The 18,713-nt window shown below is 40.7% G+C and overlaps 1 long non-coding RNA gene across 1 annotated transcript; it reads left to right on the forward strand.

The window, feature by feature from the left end:
• The first annotated feature begins 4,907 nt into the window (after positions 1–4,907).
• On the forward strand, positions 4,908–6,219 carry LOC148043580 (uncharacterized). Its single transcript, XR_015698098.1, has 3 exons — positions 4,908–5,056; positions 5,709–5,870; positions 5,977–6,219. It is a non-coding gene; the product is annotated as an uncharacterized LOC148043580 (long non-coding RNA).
• Positions 6,220–18,713: the final 12,494 nt, after the last annotated feature.

Genomic DNA, 18,713 nt, shown 5'->3' on the forward strand with positions numbered 1-18,713 from the left:
TATAATTGCCTGGGTCATTTCTATTACCTTTTTTATAAATTGTTATGATAATTGCTACTCCCCAATCTCTAGGCATATGGGCTGTTTTATCTATAAATGTAAAACAGTGATGCTAAAAGTGGAGCCCACCAACTGGCGTTCTTTTTGATTATTTCTGGCAGGACATTATCAGCTCCCGGTGCCTTATTTAGGGCTAAAATCAACCAGGATATCTCTTTTGGTGTAACAGGGGGCCAGTAAGGAGTTTCGTCCAAACTAGCTTAGCTCTCCTTGGTTACATAGTCAGGATCTGTATAAAGCTCCCTAAAATACTCTTCCCAGGGTTGAATCGGAACCTGATTTATTGGGGGGTAGGGGAGATTTTCCCAATCCCCTGGTGATATACCCAAAAAGGGATGTATTTTTTGTCCTGACTGCCGTAATTAGTCTATGCCCAGACTCCTTCAGAGCCGCACTATTCTTTTCTTTTAGAAGGTTCTTATATAGTGCTTTCAGCTGATTTAAGTAGTAAGTGTGATCCTCAAAGGGGGCAGTTTTACTTTTGTATTCCATATTATATATCCTTTTTAGTTGCACACAATCTCTATCGAAACATTTTTTGTTCTTTGAAACCCATCTTTTGGAGTGATCTAGTGATCTGTAACTAAATTCAAATTTAAAATTAAGGATTCAAACTCATCTAGGTAAGATTCTCCACACTTATTTCTTAGTAGAGATATACGTAGCTCTATGGTTTCAGGGGCTAACATCTATTTGGTAATTTCCTTAGCGTTTTTCTCGTTCCATTTAATTTTTACCTGGATATTTTGAATCTCTAACCTGGGTAGATAGGCTGTGCCTGCCCTTAGAGATTTCTAGTGCAATGTGAGAGTAAGGAGTATTGTACAGGGCGGGGCATAACCTTTTCCTAGGGGGTCACAGCAACACTTGTAATAACAACACAAATAATTCATACACCATTCGAAAGCCCATCAAAAACTGAGTTTATTGACACGATTTAATAGTCAGTATGACCACCATTAGCCCTTCGAACAGCATTCAAACGAGGTGGATAAGAACACAACAAATCTTCAAACAGTTCCGTTCGATTTTCCAGATTTTTCAACACAGTTTCCAAATTCATTCTCAAAGTTTCAACCGAATATCGATTTTGACCTTGCTCCTGAATCATCAGAGCTTCCACTTCATCCTTAATTATGGCCCCAATGTTCTCTGCCGGATTGAGATCTGGCGAATTTCCCGGCCAGACGTCATTGCCCCAAAATTCGACATTGTTTTCCTTTAACAATTGCTGAGTCGCATTTGCACTCATGCAAGGAGCTTTGTCATGAAGAAAGACAACCTCACCAACCACCAAGACATTGTCTGGATCACTGAGAAATGGAATGACATTCTCCAATAAAATTTTCTCATGGAAATAACTGCCATCCCAGGATTCCCCTTTATCCTTCAAAACCCAATGCAGTTTCTTGGCTGTGAAAATGACGAAAATCCCGATGCAAGTCGGATTGCGAACGATTTGTCGATATCGTTCATGTTTGGCGATGTCGTCGACGTCTTTAGCCCAAATTCGATCGTTCTGGAAATTCGGTTTTCGAATGGCATAAACGAAGAATTCGTCAGATGGCGCCAAATGAAGAAAATCTTCCTCGGTCCATTCAGACAACCAATCGCACAACCAAAGCTGATCTTGAACGTGTGTTTGAGTTTTCAATGGTTTGCAAATGACGTGGAATGGCTTCAAACCTTCTCGTTCTCGATATCGGCCGATTGTCCTTTGATCAACTCGTTTTCCACGAATTTGAAGGATTTCTTGGGCCACTTTTCGGTTTCCTTTTCGTTGTTTGCGACTGCCAGTTGCAATGATGGCTTTGCTTTCTTGGGACAGTTGCAGAGGACGCCCTTCTCCAAATTTTGTGAAACATTCTTGGGCTGTTTTGTTCCAATTATCAGTAACCCAATCCGGATGACGTTTCAATTTGTTTGCAATCCATTTTCGATTGATAAACGTCGCTCCAGCATCGCGAGCCTCTCGAAAGGCAATGCATTTTATTCTGTCAATGATCCTTTGTTCTTCCGAATCGAATTTTCCAGCCATTCTTAAAGCAAATTTAACATTTAATAGCTCATTCAATTCAGTTTTTTATGGGCTTTAAAATGAGGTGTCGCGGAAGTTGTAAACTGCTGTCGATCTTGCTGTGACCCCCTAGGAAAAGGTTATGCCCCGCCCTGTATTATGATCGCTTTCCAGTCGCGAGTCTACCTCCATCTTATGTAAGAACTTCAAGAGGTCATATGATATTATCCAGTAATCAACTGTGGATTTTCTTCCTGCTCCCCGATAAGTATATTCTGCTGGAAAATCGCCCATGGGGACCCATTAAGCATACAAAGATCCAAACATACAGTCATTTGTCTTACACACAAACCTGCCCGATTAGCTTTAGGGTCTTTAAATTGTCTGGAATGCAAAGATTCTCCTGTTATATTTTCATCATAGTGAATCTTAAAATGGTTAAATAATGCTTGATCACTTGGTCCCATTCTAGCATTTAAGCCTCCCCCCACTATAATTATTTCAGCTTTGGGGAATTTGGCTGAACAGCCAAGAATAAAATCTTCTATGCTGTCCCAAATCTTGTTAATCACATTATTCTTATTAAGTGGAGGAATATAGATATTAAAAAGTAAAATCTCCACCTGTTTATGTAAGAGTAATGTAGTTACAACCCATGGCTGGAAAGGTGCCAGCGGTACACATTTAAATTGCAAGGATGTATTAAGTAATGTCACAATAACTACTTTAGCTCTCCCCCCTCCCTTTGCTTGGGACAACTGGGATTGAGTTAATCAGCCTTTATTACAAATGGTCTTGCCAAATATAACATTTGATTTTGCTACTGGTTCTTGGAAGCATTTATATTTTTTTTTCCAGAACGAGTTGAAGACATAATCAAGAAAAATGGAATGTGAGTAAAATTTAACTACTTTAAAAATTGGAAATATTTCATTTGTGAATCATCAATGTAAAAGACATTTTTTGTCTTTTACAAGTAGCTCTCGACCTATGAGAATTGAACCCAAAATTTCTGTTACTAAGCAAGATAGATGTTAAGTGAGTTTAAGTGACTCCTTCTTTGTGACAACCCTTGAGATATTGGAACACTGCTATCTGTTAAGTCCTCCCGTGCCAGCCGACGGGAGGGGCCGGAGCAGCCGCAAGCTGATTGGCTGCGATGCACCAGCCAGCTGGAGCTAGACGTGGCGAGCGTCTATTGGCTGACCAACTGACAGTTCCGCATATAAAGAGCTGTCAGTTGGCCGGGAGCTGTCCACGTTCTGAATCCTCCTAGTTACCAGACCTACATTGAATAAAGCTGTGAAAACCGTTACTGCTTCCTCAAGCCTGGTTATTTAAAACTATCATGTCTCCCCTAGTCCTTCTTTTCATTAAACTAGACAGACCCTGTTCTTGCAACTGTTCTTCATATGTTTTAGCCTCCAGTCCCCTAATCATCTTTGTTGCTCTTTTCTGCACTATTTCTAGAGTCTCCACCACTGCTCCCTCTAAGGTGAAACAAGAAAATACCGCGCAGCAGTTTCTAACTGCCGCACAGTGATTTCTGTCACAGGCTCTGGAAGCTGAGGGGCGTCAGAAAATCTAGGGTTAGCACAGGCGTGTAGACGGTGGCAAGAGCTTCCATGGCACAATCGGTCTCCTAGGACCTCCAGGCGCCGGCTGCGCCACTCATTACCGTCAGTCGGCCCATGTTCAGCAAAGCAAATGTGGGGAAGTCCTTTGCAGGCGGCTAGAACTGGCCGCCCACAAAGGACCTCCCCAGACTTGTTTTGATGAGCATGGAGCGACTGATGGTAGTTTGTGCCTGCTGCGGCCGCTCAAACTAGCATCAGTCGACCCATGTTCAGCAAAGCAAGGCGGGAAGGTCCTTTGTGGGTGGCCAATCCTAGCTGCTTGCTCCCAGCTCTGCGGTTGAAGTGAACCCCCAAAGCCCCCGCCGCCACCAGAATATCTGCTGCCGTCTCCTCCTCCTCCAACAGCACTGCCGGATTTGCCACCCATCGCTGCAGCTGAGGTGAAGCCGACAAAACTCCCGCCAGCACCCCCGCCCATGGCAGTGGTGCCTCCCCCTCCATGCGGAGCACCTGAGCTGGCCCCTGCTTTATCCCTCCCCCTTCCTCTTCTGCCATGCTTTTGAGGAGCCATGAGGCCGCGGGAGCTAGTAGGAAGGTGGCGGAGGGTGTGGAAGCAGGAAAAAAAGGCCTTGTGGCTTCTCAAAAGCACGGCGGAGGTGGAGGCGGCGGCAGGGGTAACCCGGAGCCCAGCTTCAGGTGTTCCGAGTGGAGGGGGAGGCACCGCCACCGCTGCCATGGGCAGGGGCCCAGCAGGAGCTTTGGCGGCTTTACCTCAACAGCAGCGCTGGGCAGCAAATGTGGTGGTTCTGTTGGAGGAGGAGGAGGAGGCGGCAGCAGCAGTTATTCTAGTGGTGGGGGGGGGGCTCATTGGCATCTTTAGCGGCAGCCCTGCTCCCTGTGAAAAAAAATGAAGATGGAGCAGATCCACGCAGATGACGTCGCTGCAACATGACTGGAGGAGGAATTCTGGGAGTTGAAGTCCAGAAGTCTTAAAGCTGTCAGGTTTGAAGACCCCTGGGTTTTTTTCTCTCTAAAGGTTTAGGGGTGCAAGGGTCTTGTAACTTGACAGTTTTAAGACTTGCCTGCTTCAATGCCAGAGTTTCTGAGCCAATATGACTGGAGGAGGAATTCTGGGAGTTGAAGTCCACAAGTCTTAAAGCTGTCAGGTTTGAAGACCCCTGGGGTTTTATTTCTAAAGGGTTAGGGGTGCAAGGATCTTGTAACAACAGCTTTAAGACTTGCGTGCTTTCAAGCACCACTAGGCACAGTCATTGGATATGTTAAGCAGAAGTATTACGTCTGCCAACCCAGATTTGTTATCCAGAATGAGGCCGGAAAAAACATTTTGAAATTGCTTGCACCTAATTTATTAAGGCACGGTTATAGGGATGTTCCTTTTGAGGTAAGATGACATTCTAAACTCTGTCTTTGGCCACCCTTCAGTATTGGAATATAATAAGTTTAAATATTGATAAACCTATGATTTTTCCTATTCATAAAAGCAGAAATAGGATTGCTGCATATAGTCCTCTCCATCATTTTCTTTTTCTTCTTTGTAGCCAAGGATTTTATATGCCCAATGTGAAATCATGGAGAAAAACATGATAATAATTTAGAAGACATACTGGAGGGTGGTGCTCATAGCTTTGTTGTTATTGTTTATTAATCTGATATGAATTTTGCATTTCTGACCAGGATGCTCTTAAAAGTATTTTTTTTTTAGAATGATGTTATAACTATTACAAAATTATTTCACGTTCCTGTACTGAATCTGAAGGGGAAAATTTAATACATACTGTAAGTGAAAATATCATATTTAAGTCTGTGAATGAATCACAATGAGTGAGGGTGCACACAAACTCTTCTCATAAGACCTTCATAGCTAATGTTTTATGTATCAATAGAATTCAAATTCTAATTTCTCTGAAATATCACCTTGCATTTAAAACTATGGTGGATTGTTATCCTTATATATTACAAAAGGAGGAAATACATACGGACACTAGCTGCAGTAACTTTCTTGAATAATTTTTTTATTACTTGTTCAAAATCAGATAATCCCTTTAAATCAAAAATCAGCAATTGGAAAAATCATCAGGAAATGGAAAGGATTTGCAATAGAAACTACATCAGGTGCCAGCACCTTCATAACCCAATTCCCAATGGACCTTGAGGTTAAAACGAAAGCCCTTTTGCTTGGAGCTTGCTTCCTACTGGTAAATCTCATGGTAATCTTATTATAAATTAAGTTTGAAAAAGTCTTGCTTCCTAACAAGGAATGATCTGGAGTTCATCTAAATCATGTTTGTTTTATTTCAATAGGATTTTATGTTTACTGAACGAACTGGACCGAGGCGCCGCAATCAGACATAACCAGATGTATACCATTTTTCCTGACTTCAGAAAAAATTCAATACTGCTGCTTTTGTTTCTTATCTAGCGGTTAATCCAGTGGTAAGATTCAAACATTTTCACTACCGGTTTGATGGGCATGGCTAAGTGGGTGGCATGTGACTGAGTGGGTGTGGCCAACATGACATCACTCATGCCCATTCCCACTAAGTCACATGTCCCCTCACCTAGTCACACCCACAGGAAAAGGTAGGGATATTTTTTGGATTTTTAACTATTTACCCTAGTCAACAAACAACCCCCACCCATCACCCAGGCTGCTACAACACAAAATAACAATGGACACACAGCGAGCACCAATCAACACCAATCTACCAATCACGATACAACCCACAGCCAATCAATTCACTTACTGAAACAAAGCTAGCACTCCTCACCTCCCCACCAAGATTTATAGAAAGACGGGAGCTCCGACCACACTTTACTCACACAAACACGAAGCTGAAAACACCAGCCTGAAGATAGCGAGTATCACACACAGGCCAGTTCTCAAAATATCATGTGATGGCAATGTGACACTGTGAGTTTGACACTAGTGATTTTGATGGTTCTTTTTTTTTCTCTTAAAAATTAAAATCTTATACAGGTAGTCCTCGATTTATGATCAAAACTGAGCCCAAAGTTTCTGTTGTCAGATATTTGCTAAGTGAGTTTTGCCCCATGTTAGACCTTCCTTTCTACAGTTGTTAATAATTCCAGTTGTTAAATTAGTAACGTTGTTCAGTAAATCTAGTTTCTCCATTAACATTGCTTGTCAAATGATCACAGAAGGTGATCATATGCCCCAGCGATAAAAATGTCATAAAAATGAGTCAGTTGCCAGGTGTCTGAATTTTGATTATGTGATCGTGAGGGTGCTGCAACAGTCATAAGTGTGAAAAACAGTCACAAGTCATTTTTTTCAGTGTCACCCTAACAATCATCATTTAATGAACTGTGGTAAGTTGAGGACTACCTGTACTTTGCAGCACACCTAAAAAGCCACATAAAATTGTAAAAGCAAGCAAACAAAGTGAAATCTTGTGAATGTCTGTGGATTGTGAGGCTCTAAACCAGGGGTTGTCAACCTTTTTATACCTACCGCCCACTTTTGTATCTTTGTTAATAAAATTTTCTAACCATCCACGGGTTCCACAGTAACGGTGATTTATAAAGTAGGGAAGTAACTTTACTTTATAAAATTTATAAAGCAGAGTTACAGCAAACCCCTACTATCCACCATGAAAGCTGGAACGCCCACTAGTGGGAGGTAGTGACTGCACTAAACTGTCACTGTTGTTGGCATTCTTGAGTCTTCTTTCCTCCGTGAATTTATTTCTGATTAGTCTGAAATGAAAAATAAGTTTAAATAAATACAACTGTACTTTGTATTTATTCAGCAAACTAAAACTAAACACTTAGGTGGTTATATTTCATTAGCTTCTCTGTTTACAATCTTAAATTCATTTTAAAAATAGACAATTTATTTTGCATTCATATTTAAATTTGGGATATTAATATTCAGGAATAAAATGATCTCTCTTGGTCTGTGCAGTTTGTATTTATCCAGATGTGCTGAGATAACAAACCCAGATGTGTCAGCAAAAGTGAAAGAGAAGACATCTCTATATATTGTCTGTTTTGACGTCTGGGAAAAAAAAGTTTTCATTATGCAAAGCACTTGTATCCATAACCTTCCATCTAAATATTCTACCCTCTGTTATAATTCTTGGACACTGTTACAACTTCAGTAATGATGTTTCTATTTCATAGCTAATAAAAAAAACACTGAAAATGAACAGCTCAACGTTTTCAACAACCACTGATGCTTTTGTTTCATTACATTACTTTGCTCTTTCTACATTAAACAATTAGGTGCTGCCAAGAAATGGCCTTACTCCATTTTCCCATTTCCTGCCACAACAAACAAATGAATTAGATTGGGGCCGTGCCCATGGTTTATTTAGCCAACTACATGAATGTTTGGTTCTAACAGCTGAGCAATAGACACTACCTTTTGAGTACCCAACAACTTCCCCCGGCACACCTGATGTCTTAAGTCAAAATAAATTGAATATATTAAACAAATAGATTTGTAATAAAGGGGGGAAATGGGAAGAGACTGTGCTACCAGAAAGCACCTGCCTCGGATTGGATTTCAGGCAATTCTTCATTTCTTGTTCCAAGATTCCCACCGACTAAACAAGAAAACATTTAAAAAAAAAACACTTGGGGTGATGGACTGAACAGATGGAGCAAAGGCATAATGGGTGCTTTGTTATTACTCAATCCATGGCAAAGATCTACAGACTGGTTGTTGATTTTACAGCGACGAGCCAACGGACTTGGTCCCACGACGTAGGCAAAAGACCGCTCATTTCTTTTCTAAACAACCGCAGCCCGCACTTCTCTCTGCCTTGTCTCTCCGTCATTTTAATGCAGGCAATTAAAAAGCAGAGAGCTCCTCCTTGGTGCAATTAAATAGCACATTGTCTGGCGAATCCAATTTCCTCAGGAGGGGGGATATTTTCCCTGGAATACTCTGAACTGCGCGTCCTCCTCGGGGCCTCTTACTTCACCCTCCCATATTTAGTTCCATTTGCTCTTTGCCTCTTTCCCCGCCCTATCCTGTTCCCTAGCAGAGCCCCTGGAGCTGGGCGGAAAGAAAAGAAGTCGCCCAAGTTAACGTTTTTTTCTCACGGGTGGGGAAAAAAACAAACACATCGATCAGCAGTAAAGAGTAACGTGGCTGGAAGTACCTTTTGATGGGTTTTTTTTTTTTGCAAAGGCGATTCCGACGCGCTTACTCTAGAGTAACTCCTCCTTCGCAAAGGCATAAAATGTAAGTTTTCCTTTCGTCTCGGAATTTCAGGGGTGAGGGATAGGAGGGTTTGCCAGACGAAAACGTTGCTTGGCTCCACTGTTGGCTTTGATTGAAAACGACAACACTCTTATAAAGAAACGGAAGAATAGTAAACAGGAAACGCCCAGGGATTCGTTGCCGTTTCCCAAAATATTACTGAGTTCTTCAGGACTGTTAAGTGGGGCGGGGACAGTTTGACTCCACAGGCACAGACGGAGTTGTCAGATTACTCTTGAATTTACCTTCCAAAGTTGAACTTTTGACCTGCCGATTTCTTTTCTTCCACCCGCTTTCCCCGGTGCCCCCCTGTTTATCAATAACCAGAGGGAAGCACTGAAGTCAAAATTCTAATATCTGTTGTAGAATCAGAAATAATAAAGCATCGTTGATGGTTATCTGGTTGGGGTAGGAGATGTTTTGTTATTATTGTCACTGTTATTTTTTTATGGTCCATTTCTAGGATGAAATCTTTTCCTGTGTAAAAGTGTTGACCATTGAAACTCCCTCTGCTATTGAGAATAGAGGAAGTTTTCTGATTGAAAGGAATTACAAGACCAAAATAAACAGGCTGAAATCATTTGTTTACCAGAGCTACCATGGTTGGATTGTATACTGCAACAGGTGAAGCACGTGGACACAATTTTAAAACAAAGAACAGTGTATTTATTATTATGTGTATTGTATGCTCTAATTTTTACCAAGTTTGGAATATATGTTGCCCTGAGCCCAATTAATACATGCTAAATAAGTTAATTCCACAAAAATCTTTACCCAAAATACTATTTAATCAGTACAGATAATTCTTAAATTACTACCATCCATTTAGTAATTATTCAAAATGACAGTGGCATTTACTTATGATCTGTACTTGAATTTATGGCTGCTGCAGCACCCTGAAGTCCCATGAATAAAATTTGGGCACTTGGCAATGTACCTGCCATTATGACAGATCGCAGGGACATTGCAGCTGCTCCACCCTTCTATCTTCCTCCCCATCCTTCCCCATTCAGTCCCTTGGATGTACTTCCCCTGCGGCTGGGTTCCCTCAGGCCTTGAACTTGTTTCCTGCCCCACTGGAACCCATATCTTTGAACCTCCCATGCCCCATCATATCTCACTCCACTTACCTCTTCTGAAATTCCCTTTTCCAAGGGGAAGCAACTGATGTTCCATACAGCCTTCTTACACAGAATCTAGATGATGTAATCCCAGAAGCAATCACAATTCTTGCAATTCAAGAATTGTGGCCCTTTCCAAAATGGCACCTGCTTCTGAGATGGCATTACATGGCTTCTTTCAAAAAACAGTACTTGAAAATCAACTTTGAGAAAGAGAAGCAGCCAAACTGCCAGGTGGCCTTCCTACACAGAGGCTGCTTTATGTTACCAGGTGCCAATTTGGCAGGGGTCACAATCATCATGGTCTGAGAACTGTGGCTTCTCCCATAACGGTGCTTGCTTCAGGCATGGTGCTATCTGACTTCTGAATAGGGAAAGGAGGAGGCCATGGAAGGCTGACCATATGTGAGCTGGCTATGTGCTGCAGTACAGCCTCCTAGGGCTTCCCCCACTGCCTGAGGCCCCATGTTTCACTTGATGATCACAACAGAGAGAAATGGAATTTGTGTTAAGTGGGTGCCTTGCTTAACAACCACCACAAACTACAACCATAATTCTGGACTCAATTATTATCAAAAGTCAAGGACTACTGTAAATCAAATGTAAACATACCATACCACAGCAAAGGCAGAGGCAAATCATGAAAAGCATGCTTGTAGTGTATCCCTATGCATTGAAGGACTTTGTAGATGATAACCATAGCCGAAAGTAATTTATGGCAATGTCATTTGTTAAATAGCTCCAAGTTTTGTTTTTGTCACTCACTCTTGTGTTCTATCCATTTCTATAATATTCATTCTAACTGTACATATTTTTTTGCAAATATAGATTTTTATGTGCTGATCAACTTAATATCATTTTTGTCCTGACATATCCAACTCTAATTTCCATGTAACAAAATGGGCAGATGCATGGCTTCTTTCAACAAATACTCATCTTCATGAATGACTCTATATTATCCACTACGTTTGTGCCAGCATTTGCATGCTGTAAAGTTTTTTCATCTATTTTTCCCAACTTCAATAAGCATTGCCCTAAAGTAAAGGTAAAGATCTATCTCGCCCAGCTGTGCCTGATTCTAGGGGATGGTGTCTGTTTCCATTTCCTAGCTGAGGCAGCCAGTGCTTCCATGGTCATGTGGCCAGCATGATTAGATGCTAAGGCACACAAAACACTCTTACCTTCCCACCCAAATGGTACCTATTTACAGGTGAAACTCGAAAAATTAGAATATCGTGCAAAAGTTCATTTATTTCAGTAATGCAATTTAAAAGGTGAAACTAATATATGAGATAAGACTCATTACATGCAAAACATGCTCCCCAGCCCTCAGGAACACTACAGGCCTCCTACACCCTCTGCATGCCCCATTTTTGCAAAAAAAAGGGGCCAATTTTTCACCATCCAAACCATGCATTGCGTTTTTGCATTCTCCAGTCCCCAGGAACACTTTAGCAAACTCTCTGCATACTTCTTTTCCACAAAAAATGGTGTGTGCAGAGCATTTGGGAGACCTGTAGAGTGTTCTTGGCAGCTGGGGAGGCAAAAACTTTTTTAAAAAAATTTACCTCTTCAAAATCTTGGTGCGTCTTATACTCCAGTTCATAGTACAAAAAATACGGTCCCTGCTTTCCTATCATTCATTTCTTTTTTTTTTCTTGAGTACACTTAACTTTTCTTATCTTTCTAGTTGCAGACTTCCAAACACTCTTAATCTTAGAAATATTTGTGGCATATAGAGCATTCTCTAATGTTAAGCTCAGAACTAATCATTTTTTGCACATGTTATCCAGTATTCCTCATGTAGAAGCAAAGCTCAATTTTCCATCAAGCATGTTAATGTTTTCTATGCAAACAATAATTTCTAACGTAGAGATATCTTACAAGCCAGCATAGGGGACATGTATGGGGCACAGGACATAGCTCTTTAGATTGGCCCCTATCCAGTTCAATAAATTCATGATTTTAAGTTCAATTACAAAAAAAAACTTATCAATTCCCAGTGATTTCAGCAGAGTGTGAAATGCATATTCTAATTATTCAGAGATTCAGAATTGAAAGGTAAAATGTGACTTGAACCATATAGCTTTAGAATATAGGTAGTCCTTCATTTACACTACATTTGGAACAAGAATTTCCATTGCTAAGCAAAACTATTGGTAAGCGAGCCGCATCTGCTTTTATGATTCTTTTGCCGTGATTTTAGGTGAATTACAGCAGGTGTTAAGTAAGTAATGCAGTCATTAAGTGAATCTTGCTTCCCATTTACTTTGTTTGTCGGAAGTTGGCTAAGAAGGTCACAGATGTCAGTCATATGACCCCAGAATAACGCAACCATTGTAAATACATGCAGGTTGCCAATTGCCCAAATTTTGATCTTGTGACCTTGGGGATGCTGTAGTGGTCATAAGTGAGAGGACCAGTGGTAAGTCACTTTTTTCAATACCATTGTAACTTTGGATGGTGGCTAAATGAATGTTTGTAAGTTTTGAGCAATCTGGTCCTTTCCCAGGATTGAGTTCAGCAGCCATTGTAACTGCCATAATATTCCAGTAATGCAGCTGAAAATGAAAATATATACCCATCGAGACTCTAAATTACATTTGGTTTTTCAAATCTAGATCTCTGCACCACCATAGTATCTACTCTCAATAACCAGTCAGTAATCTCTCATAGAGTGCATTATCTGTTCATATTAACTAAAGGCATAAGCGACTCAGTTAGAAAGTTCCTGAACAGAAAAATAACTTATGCTCTCCTTTAGCCACAATGTCTCTCCACAAAGCAGCCTAATAATAAGATAAAACAAAGAAAAAATGTATCTAATAATAGATAAGAATGAAATTGCCCCAGCCACAATTTTCCACCTGTGTTCTATCAAAACAAAACATATGTTAACTGTTAACAACAAGCTCATGATCCCTGCGTTGCAGCCTTGGACCACAGTGGGAAGTCCAAATGTCTCCCCTATTCCTCCTTTTCATTAAACTAGATATGCCCAGTTGCTGCAACCATTCTTCATATGTTTTAGCCTCCAGTTTCCTAATCATCTTTGTTGCTCATCTCTGCACTCTTTCTAGAGTCTCCACATCTTTTTTACATTGTGGTGCCCAAAACTGAATGCAGTATTCCAAGCGTGGCTTTACCAAGGCATTATAAAATGGTATTAACATTTAAGTGACTCTTCATGACTTTCAAAAGAATGAAAGGTTTCAAGTTAAATGATACTTCTAAGCATGCACAGGAAAAAGAACATTATTCAGACTTAAGTTCTTAAATATGTTATGTATTTTGCTTTCTTTTTTAAAAAGAGAATATGACCCTGCAGATAGTAAGTGTCTCTGTATCATATTACACTGGCTGAAAGATACGCCATTTTTTAAATTATGATCCAAATATTGTCTTGTAAATGTTATAATTTGGAACAAAATAAAATAAAAATACTTCTTTGAAATTCAGAAGAATTTCTTGAAACACAGAGCACATTTCTTGAAACACAAACACATTTTAAAATTAACAGAACTTCCAAAACCAGCTTTTATGTGAAAGAACCAATAGTACATTATTGCAGTTTATTGTTATTCTATAAGAATAACTTGGAGAAAAATCCAATTTTAGTAAGAAATAAGAATATATGATTTTGTTAGATTAGAAAATCACTCCCGTAATGGAATTATAGTTGGAACATACATACAGAAAGTTATCAAAAAAAAAAATCAAGAAAAATCATTTTGAACCAATAGGATGTGGTGAAATCCAAGGAAACATGAAATAGACTGTTGGATTTACTATGGAAGTATAACATTTGGAGCCCAGAAGATTGTACTGGAAATGTACTTTTTCTTCAAATATGTATGTTACAATGTAGTCTTGTCCATATATATCACATTAGAATTTTTTTTCAAATGTCATATTTGATTTTATTTACAGATTACTTGGGTCTTTTGAAAGCCTACACTGATTTCTTGATAAAGTTTGGTCAACCCACTCTCTTTAGTTTTATCTATGAACTCAAAAAGCAAACTGAAGCATCTGAAATAATGTGTTCATATTATATAAGGAATGTCTTGTTTTTTCAGATAAGACGAAATAAAAGATGATGGAAATGTGTAAGTAACATACATGTATCTGTATATCTGTGAGAGAATGGTATGGGAAGTGCTCAAGTTTACAAAATGAATATAAACAATCTTATTTCTTTAGTAAAACCAGGGATGTCTGCAGAAGCAGGGTACAGTTTCTAGATTGGAAAGATAACTTTGTACCTGAGATGAAACAATCTCCTTTTGCCACTCAGTGAACAAACAGATTTTGATTTGAAGAAAAGGGAATAGGGAAAAATGAACCAGAAAGAAAGAAAGAAAAGAAAAGAAAGAAAGAAGACAGATAATGATAGATAGCTATATCTATGCCTGTCTATTTGTCTCTATGTATAGTTTAAGCATGAATGTCATATGATCACAATTTGTGTGCTTGGCAACCATCTCAGATTTAAAATACAGCATCCCACAGTCACCCGGTCACCATTTTTTAAACAGTCAGGCAGCAGATGGGTTGCAAGTGGCAATCTTATGACTGTAGGATGTTGTGTCCATGAAGGATTTGTCTTAACACCAACTGGAACTGCTGCAACTGCCATTGTAACTTGGCACAATCATGTGACATTGTGCTTTATGTGGGTATCATTTAACAAAGGAATTGTTGGTCCAATTTGCCACAGTTGAACAAGGAGTAGCTGTATGAATAATGCAATAGATTAGCATGTTTAAATGAACTATTTATATACAAAAATTTTCACTGATAAACATTTTCATTTTACTTTACACATTTGGTCATATAATGCATACATTTTGATTTCATTTCTATATATTCATGAATCGATTCATTCAAAATAACCCTTAAAACACTGGCAAAATTCAGTCTATTACACATATACTTGCAGGAAAACTGGGCATAAAATGCAATATAGTTATGTAATTTATGCAAGATGTATATGTAATACTGCCTATCTCCATGCCTTTTTCTTCTAGCAAATGAAACTAAACCCACATCAGCACCTCCACAATATTCAGGCCCAGCATATTCACTTCCACAAGTTCAATATCCTCAGTATGGAGCAGCCGTTCCAGGTAATAATAACCTTTATTATACCCTGTTTCCCTGAAAATAAGACCTCCTGGATAATAAACCCAATAGAACTTTGAGTGCATGTGCTAAAATAAGCCCTCCCCTGAAAATAAGCCCTCCCCAAAAATCTTGCAACACAACAGCACCCATGAGGTGACCACGCTTGCTGCTTCCTGCACTTCAAAAATAATAAGACTGCCCCCAAAATAAGGATAAGTGCTTATTTCAGGGATCAAAAGAAAATAAGACCCTGTCTTATTTTCAGGAAAATACGGTAGTCACTGATAAGAATTTGGTGAGTCAGCAGAAATAAAGTAACAAAACAGTTTCTATTTCAAATAAGTAAAAGAAAAACCCACAAAATTGTAAGTGATTGAAAGAATTCGGGTATTGTACTATTGTATATTATTTTTCCTACAGTGTGTAAATTTACAGGCTGTGATCATATTTCAAAAAAACAAAAAACATTGTAGCGATCTGAGCTATTCTAGGAAGGTCACCAAGGTTGTATAGGAGCCCTTTTGCTGCAGTGGTTAGAATGCAGTATTGTAGCCTGACTCTATCCACAGCCAGGAGTTGGATCCTGATCAGCTCAAGGTTGACTTAGCCTTCCATCCTTCTGAGGTTGGTAAAATGAAGACCCAGATTGTTGGGCTCAATATGCTAATATTGTAAATCTCTCAGAGAGTGCCGCAAAGCAATATGGAGCAGAATATAAGTCTAAGTGCTATTGCTATAGTGTCTTATTCTATTGTAGTTGATGTAGATAATCAGGGCATACAGAGTGCAGTTTATATAAAATAAACAGACATTTGTTCTTCCATGCTTTTCCTATAGTCATTTTATACTCACTTCAATCCCTTAAGACCATAACCTGAGACAATTCTTGCTCTAAAAGACTCAGGTGAATTGATGTTTTTGTTATTTAGCTATGTTTCCTAGTAGCTTTGGGGAAATCATTTATGTGATTCAATTTGATATGTCTGATGCTGGCCACCATATAGAAACATTATAATAAGTAACAAACAACAAATCCAAAGTGGGATAAATTAAAAAGAAGAACCAGGTGGTAAACCCATCACATATTCCCAAACATTCCACCAACTTCTATGATCTAGGAAGCCTTAGCCAGACCCTTGATCTGTTCAGAAATGTAAAGACACTTTTTACCTGACAGATCCATGCTACAGTTTTAAACATAAAGAGTGACTGGTGTTAGGTAAGTTCCTTGTTGGGAGAGCGAGTACGTTCAGTGAAGCATTGTGAAGAGTTGTGTTGGAGAACGCACAAACCAGCATACAGAGACACTGCAGTTTAAATAGGCTTTTACTTTCGTGGAAATAGAGGTATCAGAGTCCATCAAAGTCCAAGTCATACACGGATAATTCAGTCAGTCATCAATGACTTTCAGTTAAGGGATAAACCAAATAACATAGTCCGGTAATCATATAATCAGTCCGGTACACAAAGTTTGCTAACAGTTGCAACACTTACAATAGCTCACGGCACTCAGATCAGATCAGCCCAGCATCTAACAAACAGAGAGAGAGCTAACAGCTCCAATGGTCCTTGGAGGAAGCAGACTACCTAGACCCCTTCCAGTCGGGCTTCAGGCCCGGTTACAGCACAGAAACCGCTTTGGTCGCATTGATGGATGATCTCTGGAGAGCCAGAGATGAAGGACATTCCTCCATCCTGGTCCTCCTTGACCTCTCAGCGGCTTTCGATACCATCGACCATGGTATCCTTCTGCGACGACTGCGGGAGGTGGGAGTGGGAGGCACCGTGCTACGGTGGTTCTCCTCCTACCTCTCGGACAGGTCGCAGTCGGTGTTAGTGGGAGGGCAGAGATCGTCCCCAAGGCCCCTAAATTATGGGGTGCCGCAAGGTTCGGTCTTATCCCCCCTACTATTCAACATCTACATGAAACCGCTGGGAGAGATCATCCGCAGGCACGGGATTAGATACCATCAATATGCGGACGATACTCAATTGTATCTGTCCGCCCCGTGCCAAATCAATGAAGCGGTTGATGTGATGTGCCGGGGTCTTGAGGCCGTTATGGACTGGATGAGGGCTAACAAGCTTGTGCTCAACCCAGAAAAGACCGAGTGGCTGTTGTGTTTTCCTCCCAAAGATTTGGCCAATATTCCAACACTCAGGCTGGGGGGTCAAATTTTACACCCCTCAGAGAGGGTCCGCAACTTGGGAGTCCTCCTGGACCCACAGCTGTCATTCGACCACCATTTAACGGCTGTGACCAGGGGGGCATTCGCCCAGGTACGCCTGGTGCGCCAGTTGCGACCCTACCTGAATCGGGAGGCTCTCACAACAGTCACTCGGGCCCTTGTGACCTCTAGGCTGGAATACTGCAATGTGCTCTACATGGGGCTGCCCTTGAGGAGCATCCGGCGACTTCAGCTAGTGCAGAACGCAGCCGCGCGAGTGATAGCGGGTGCACCTCGATTCACCCGCATTACACCTATCCTCCGCGAGCTGCGCTGGCTGCCTGTCGATCTCCGGATGCGCTTCAAGGTGCTGTTAATCACCCATAAAGCCCTACATGGCAGTGGATCTGGATACTTGAGAGACCGCCTTCTGCCAATTACCTCCCTACGACCCATAAGATCCCACAGACTAGGCCTCCTCCGCATTCCATCGGCCAGCCAGTGTCGGCTGGCAACTACAAGGAGGAGGGCCTTCTCAGCAGTGGCCCCGACCCTTTGGAACGAGCTCCCTGTGGAGATTCGTACCCTCTCCACCGTCCCAGCCTTCCGCACAGCCTTGAAGAACTGGCTCGCCCGCCAGGCCTGGGGATAAGGACTCCTACCCCGCCCGAATGATGAATGTATGTTGTTTACTATTTTATTATATGTTGTCATCTTAATGTGTATTCCCCCTTCCCTGGTTTTCTGTGAGCCGCCCTGAGTCCCCTCAGGGAAAAGGGCGGCCTACAAATTCTAATAAAACCAAAACCAAAACCAAACTAACAGACATTCTGGCTCCCTCTTATGGCTGATTGAGGAAAACAGCACCCAATCACATTTACAGCATGATTTAAAGAACCAGGTATAGCATTGTTACATGATTTATATATTGCCAACCCAACCATTAGAATTATATTCTCCATCCCATGATGTAACAAACCTTCTTGCTTACAATTTATGGTCACAAATAATAGGGGGTGAACTGCTTTTCAGAACTTTGGAGCAGGCGTAGACACAGATTCTACCCCTATAGAGCCCTACCCAAAGAAGCCATATGGTCCTAGGAAAATGAGAGTTTTGAGTTAAGGAGGCACAAACAGAGAATGAGAAGGTGTTTCAGAGCAGGCATGGGTCCATGGTAAGAGCCTCATCTCAAATGCACTTTGCCTGGAATTGGGCAGCTACTCTGTGAGCCCAGGAAAAATACAGCTACTTTAAGAAACGGATAAAAAGAGTACATGTTTGTCAATCTGCACTTCAAAAATCCTTTCTCTACTAAACAACTTTCAGAAAAAAAGTAACATGATCACTTATTGGGGACTATGCAAAGTATTAGTTTGCGATAGGTCCTCC

Source organism: Thamnophis sirtalis, unplaced genomic scaffold (assembly GCF_051295495.1).
Source record: "Thamnophis sirtalis isolate CommonGarterSnake01/CBP01778 unplaced genomic scaffold, rThaSir2_p1.2 scaffold_11, whole genome shotgun sequence".
In the NCBI taxonomy this organism is placed as follows: Eukaryota; Metazoa; Chordata; class Lepidosauria; order Squamata; family Natricidae; genus Thamnophis; species Thamnophis sirtalis.